General features: G+C 33.1%; 1 protein-coding gene across 1 annotated transcript in view; it reads left to right on the top strand.

The window, feature by feature from the left end:
• The window catches only part of LOC111692327, a 23,926-nt gene that overhangs the window by 5,685 nt on the left and 10,774 nt on the right, over positions 1-7,467 (top strand). The gene's annotated exons all lie outside the window — the stretch shown is intronic.

Below are 7,467 nucleotides of genomic sequence, written 5' to 3'. Positions count from 1 at the left end.
GGTTCGTGGAATCTTTGTCTTAGTGTTTGGAATTTTTACAATCAAGGAAGAGCCTACATCCTCAATATCATCTACAGTTAAATTGACTAGTTCATCAGTTCGACAAGCTCCGGCAATCCCCAGAATTAATCCAACCTATAAAAAATCAAAATACTTAATAATTGAAATACCTAACAACAAAAGTAATCTTACCTTAATCATTAAGAATTCTTTGTCATCTGCACTTGATAGAAAACGGTCGATTTCACCCTTTGTCAATATTTTCGATTTTTTCGCTTGATATCCGTCACCGGTTCTTTTCAAAAATGCGATCAGCTTGGGGAATTTGCTTATATCTATGTTGTCGTAAATTATCAAGCATGACTTAACCATAGAATATTGCGCCCATAATGTGGAAGACTTGTAATTCTTTGCATTTTCACTGAAGTATGCCAACAAAACATTCTCGCTGTATACTTGAACATTTTTCTCGGCGCACCACTTTTTGAACCGATTGTAGGCTATATCGTATAAAGATCTTGACTTCGTAGGCAGCAAATTGCTTATTGCAATATTTGCAGCCTCCACAATCTCTTCCGACTCACAATTATTCATTGTGCACTAAACAAACTTTAAACTAAACCAAACTAGCACCTTAATTTGACAATTCTTTTTGTTTGTTTATTTTGTAGTTATGACAATAACTCAACGACTACTAAATAAATGCTCAAATCCGAATACAATAATTCTGGTGCTACTTACTTCATAATGACAAAATATGTGTTTTTAAGTTAATGAGACCGTGGAAAAAATAGTATATACCATTCGGGAGAGATGCTATTTTGTTCTCGGTGCATTGTAGCCCTCGGGCTTCGCCCTCGGACTTCAAATTGCACCTCTGCCAAAATAACGCATTTCTCTCCCTTATAGTATAATGTACTATTTTATCTTTCTCCTATATTTTTTATAAAGGAGAAATTTTGGAGAGGCAGTGTCTGGAAGATGCTTAGAAGATGGAAATGAAACTTGATGTAGAATGGTGTAGATGTTCTTTATTATCAAATTGTCTTTCCAGTTTTGTATTTATGAGATTATAGGTTCTCTTGGATTTCACGTGAAAAAATATTAAAATAAAATTGAATTAATTGGTTGATTGCAGTATAAACCAACAAATTACATTTGCATTACCGTAAACTGGTACAGTCACTGAAGGCGAAAATAAGATAAAAGCTCCGAATTTTTTCGGATAGCATGGATTTTCCTGAAAATTTGCATACAAGCTCATCTGACCCCCCTTCAAAAGTTATATTGTCTAGATGTATGTTTTTTTCTATTTGGGGGTGAAAACTATCCTTGTACGAAAAAAATGCGAAAATCGCAGATTTACATATTTTAAAGATTCAATTCATGTTCAAATATGTTGGATAAAGTTCCTTTCATGTTTTTTAATATAATATATGAAATTTAATTACTTTTCAACCCTTAAAAGTCCTTAAAGACTACCCTGCTATGGCCAAAAAGACAAAAAAGTTTTTAACAGTTTAAAATATTCCTTTGGTGCATTCACAATGTATTGCATTTCTTTTGTTATTCATTAGAAAGCTTACAACTCATTACTACAAAGTTGCAACCCTTAAAAACCATCCCTTATAATAAAATAAACAAAAAAAATATTATTGAAAGCTTGAGATGTTTTAATGGTATGCATATGTTGAATTATAAATTTTTTATTGGTTTTCAAATGATCTATGATATATTGCAACTCTTCAAGACCTCTTTTATGCACGCGTTTTTCTCCTCTCAACGCGAAATTGAGAAAAACGCGGCATATTTCTGCTCCATTTTATGCACGCGTATTCTATCAGTTGTCGCCAGTTTCATGCCACACAGTAGTCAGTGAAGTACATGAAAATGGATCCGTGTATATTGTATTTGTGCTATAAAAAAATATGTAATAGAAAACGTAAGAGGCGATGGGCAGTACATCCAATTAATAGAAATACAATTCAATTGCGTTTATTGCATCCATGTCCCGCTTGATCAATAGCTAAATTAAAACTAAAACAAACTGTGCTAAAACTATTCTTGACAGACAGAGCCACTGGACTTGCGACAAAGAGCGCTTTGCATAAAAACGCCGATATACTTTTGTGCTTTTTCGGAACGCGTGTCGCCAAGCGTTCTGTAAAGCCATCGCGACAGAATTGAAAACGCGAGAGCAAATAAACGAGCGTAAAATGCATAAACGTAGTAACTCTATTCAGGGTATCTTGAAACGCGGCGTTTTTGTCAACTCCGCGTTGAGAGGAGAAAAACGCGTGCATAAAAGAGGTCTTCAGCCACCCAAAAAACCCTTAGGGGGACCTACCCCTCATAAAAAACCCCCTCTAGAAAAATTTCCTAAAAATTATATGTGAGTATGATGATATAATTATTTTTTTTAATTTTTTTTTACATGTGAACTCGGATACGTGTGTATTATTATATTATTAAAATACTTACTTAAATTAGTTCACAAGTTCTCCAAAATATGATGGTAATTTACCCGCACCGAAAATTTTACCGAAAATATGCGATTAATTTTTTTACCATAACTTTTGTAATTTTAAAGTTATTTTACTCAAAAAACCATTTTGTAGGGAATTTAAAGCACTTTAAGTTCTGCGATTTGCAGTTTTTTTGAGCCCTTCGATTTTTAGATTTGTAAGCTAAAAAGGCTCAGGAAAAACAGTCTTGGAGCTTAGTTTTGAGCTTCTAACGGTCATAACTCGGTCTGTCCTACAAAAATTAAAAAAGCCAATTGTTCAGTAAGAAAAAAATCTACAATATTATTCTATCATTTTTTTTATAACTGTGTTAGTTTTTTAGTTTAACTTTTGGAAGTTATAACTCGGGTTCTATACCACCTACAAAAATTAAAAAAGCAATCTCTTGGCTATTTGGTTAGCTTCATTATTGCTTATGTTCATTTTTTGGATAAAATTGGTAAAAGCACACATCGGCACTATATAACTTCTGTTTCTTGGGCTGTTCCCTAGCTACAGTTCATCCATTCCATCCGAAAAAATTGGTAGAAAAAAAAACTTCAGTGATTGGACTAAACGCTTTTGAGAGGGGATAGGTATTGCCTGTCTAAAATTTCGTGAGATATATGTTTTAAGCTTCTCCTTAATACATATCCACAATTTCGATTTCCGAAAATGTATGCACTAAATCCAGGACGTACCGATGCGATGTGTTTTTGTCAGGATTCCGATCATTAAAAATCCGTACTGCCTGCCGTACACACTCATTATTCATGTTCAACAATTGATTGTATAAGCCATTTTCACGAATTGGAATTCACTCCACTTTGTGATGATTTTACGGGATATTTAAAGTAAAACAGATAAAAAAGTTGAACTATAATAGAGTATGCATGGGCGTAGCTAAGGGGGAGCAGCTAATTGCGACCGTAGACCTTTCTTTTTAGAAGCCATACAGGTCTGGACCCACCCCAAGTAAAAGTTGTAGCTACGCCCATGGGAATATGAAGTTTTTGTATTGATAAATAAACGAAAAATGAAAATAAATCTTTTTATTAAGAAATTGTTAAAGAATGTCGTCAGATATCGCCCGAAATGCTTCGAAATGTGTTCGGAAGTAAAGCAATGATTTTATTATGGTATGGAAGCGGAGCAGTGGCGGCGCGTGAACATTGATTGAATGTGTTCTGCTTAGGGTTTTTATATTTGTTGAATTGAATTCCGGGATATTAAGTGCCCGGAGTCTCTAAATGGCGCCGCAGGCGAAAAATTTTAAAATTTTCAAGGTCACGCGTTTTCCTGGCACTTCTGAAAATCAAGGAACAATGAATTTATAAAAAAAATACAGATTTTCACAAGAATGATTTTTGAAATTGATACCTTTTTGAAATATCCATTTACGAATTACCTACTGATGGTATAATAAATTGGAATAAACTAAATATATTTTATTAAATTATTGAATATTGTTTATAAAAAAAAATCGTTTGTGAAATTTACCAACGATTCAACGAATTTTAATTTTCCTCGGCGTGTTATGATTTTTTCTTTATCTTTTTTTATATATATGTACATTATATTATATTCCGGGAGTTATACGTGCAAATCCGAAATCCGGGACCATACAGCTAATTCCCGGTACAATCACAGAAAATCCCGGTCATACCAATGTGGCTAGATGTTCTTTTAAAATGTCGTCAAGATCTACACTAAAATTTATGAGTCCACGAAACACATCAGGGTTGTCCGAATTTTCTGTCTCGTCGTGTCCGAGAAGTGCTAATTCGAAAGCTCCGCAAAATTTTATGCAATCTATGATTTTAAATAATACATGACGATTTTTCATTACCTGTTCATATGTTTCCGTATATTATCCCAATATGCAGAATCTAACTGACTTCTTATGTTTATTTTACCTAAAGACTTAATGACTTAAATCTTTCACACTGTATATTGTCCATGCTTTATCCCCACCGAAAAGTAAGCACGGAAAACAAAACAGTGAATATTTTAAATCACACCCGCACACCCACTCTGCTTTTGTGTATACATTATTGTTTTTTTATAACTTTTACTTCTTTTATTTTTAGTTTATCCTCATAAGGCAGAGAACCAAATAAAGTTTTTTTTTAAACGAAACGCTATTCATTTTAATAACTATAATATCCGTAGACGCCTAAACGAAAATATTCACACGTGCCGCTCGCAGAAATAAACCACCACATACCACGTACGAAATATTACTGCATTTACTGCAGACTGCAGCGCAGTGGCTGTCACTATTGCAGCCGCAAAAGCCCCTATCTCCGTGTACTGGGTCACGTGCCTGATCAGCCAATAAAAACAAAGGACGCATATAATTGTTCGCTGTCCACACATTGTGTATATGAGGTTGCATATATTAAGGAGCGTAGCTCGCGTCGCAATAAATAATAATATAAGCTCCTAGATTTATTTTAGCGCGAGTACATTTGGATTCTTTAAATATTTTGTTGATATTTAATATGATTAAATACATAAAATTTTATGTGTTCTGCAGCTCCGCAGCTCTTATGGTAAAACCGCCACTGAAGCGGAGGGAAACCAATTTGAACATTTAATAAAATTACATTCTTTCATTCAATGATATTTTCTCTTACTCTTTAAGTGATGATTTTATTGTCATATCCAAACCAAAATCTAAAAAGTCGTATTGATGAGCAGAATTGAAAATGCTTTAAAATGAGTTGCCACTCAATATAGGGTGCCATATAAAGTTTAAAAGTATTTTACGCTCCTGTCTAAGGGGAAGCTTCCAAAACACCAAAACTTACGCCATCACGTGTCCCCCTTTAAAAGAAAATACGACGTGTACCAGTTTTTTTTTTAATTCTGATATTTTCCAGGTGGGAAGTTTTAATTGAAACACCTTGTAACTTTAGGAGTATTGAAGAAGATATTTGTCGTATACTTATATATTTGCCAATCGCAAGTTATAAACTTATCGCTATAAATTTTGAAAACCTAAAGTGCAAGTTGACAAATTGTGTTTGAGGAATGTTTGGCGAGTAACCGCATCATCTGTAGCTGACTTAAGACTAATGACTCCAATATCATTTATCAAGGAATGACTCTCAAAATTGAGGGCGATCCATTACATGCACGGGCCGTCCTAAGATTCGTAAGGACAGATCAACTGACCGACTATACGCAATACATGAGAAATTGTGCATTTAAAATGTCATATGCCATTAGCACTAACCATCAGACACATGTGAAACGGCTTATACATGTTACAGAGGTTTGAACGCATAACGTGTTCGCAATACACAAATTGTCCAGGATAGGAAAAATTATTTCGTTCAGAAAGAGTAGCCAATGAGAACGGAGGGTCGAGGAACATCATACATTCTATTCTATTACCACCTCTTTATCATCAAGCTTGGTCTCATGAAGCAATACGTCAAAGCTCTGAACAAAGTCCGTGACTGTTTTCAATATTTAGGATAGACGTTTCCAGCGATAAGTGATACGAAAATGAAAGTTAAAAGTTTACCCCACACGTACGATTTTGTTTTATGTTAATATGTTGAATAATGTACGACTACGGCTAACAGGCGCAAAATATTAAGTAGCTTAGGATCTAAACGATGAAAATATATATTTTTTTAAATTGTAGGTAATTATGCTGGCTAATCTACCGTAATGGAATATTTTATAAATATACATAAATATACGTCCAAAAATTAAAAAAACGGTGACGTATAAAACTAGGGTGACGTATAAAACCTTACCAAAACTGCAAAAATGAAGATACTTGAATTTTGCAAATTGCTTTTGGTTTCTGCATATTTACACTATGTGTGTACCAAATTTCAAGTGTCAGCAAAGCTTCGAACAAATTTGGCAAAGTTTCGAGTTTCAGATGCCGATGAATGTATAACACCTTATAGAACAAAAAGTTTTGCTCTCCTGATTTTCGGCTTTAGCGTCATTATTGTATATATATTGAACTATAGTTTTCGAAAGTTTTATCACTTTTTGTTTATAATTGACATTTTTACAGCAACTTAAAAAAATTGGCGTTTTATACCGTTTTTTCAATCTCACGGCTTTGTTATTGCAAATTTCGTAATCGGACCACCGCCATTTTGTAGCTATTTTTATTACGAACAAAATCATGTCCTAAGCATTTTTTCGTATAAAGTCATCCCGCTGAGTTATTTAAAGAAAACTACTAAAAATTTTTTTTTCACGATTAAATTGTTAATAACTTTTTTTCCTGATAAAATACTTTGTCAGCAAATTAGCCTGTTATTGTACTCATCATTTAAAGTAGACCTGTGTAGTTATTTCCGAGTTATCAAGGTTTGACACACGCCGAACCTCTACCAACTGGACTATCTACGAAGAGACTCAAATATTTGATCATCGACAACCGTACTTTCTAAGTATTTCCACATATCTTTATAAATATCCAGACGATATAATTTTTTTTGATCACGATATATCTACTAGGTAGATCTAGGACTGTTCTGTTACCTAGAGTACCTAAAATTAACAAAACTATTGGTCAAAGAAGTTTTACGTTTTTAATTCCATTTATTTATAAACACATTCCATTAAATATTAAAACTATAAATTCTATGTCTCTATATAAACAAAAGATAAAAGTGTTGCTTACAAATACACCTAGAATAATAATACCTACATGAAATTATTGATAGAAAAAACTACGTTTAGATATAATATACAACTTACCTGTCAATAACATGTATGTGTGTATGTACATTTTTACTGATCTTGTTCAAAATGTTAATTTAACGCATGTGTACCTATATTGTTTCTTTTTTATTTATACATATTTTTTGTGTTATCAGTTGTTTGTATTATATATGAATTTATCTATGTACAGTATTATTATCTATTATTATTGATTGTTAATTGAATTCTAATATGTTGAATATGTTTAAAATTTCTCCCC

Source organism: Anoplophora glabripennis, unplaced genomic scaffold (genome assembly GCF_000390285.2).
Source record: "Anoplophora glabripennis isolate ALB-LARVAE unplaced genomic scaffold, Agla_2.0 scaffold1333, whole genome shotgun sequence".
Lineage (NCBI taxonomy): Eukaryota > Metazoa > Arthropoda > Insecta > Coleoptera > Cerambycidae > Anoplophora > Anoplophora glabripennis.
Note: the sequence above shows the minus strand (reverse complement) of the source record. Positions and strands in the feature narration are given on the sequence as shown.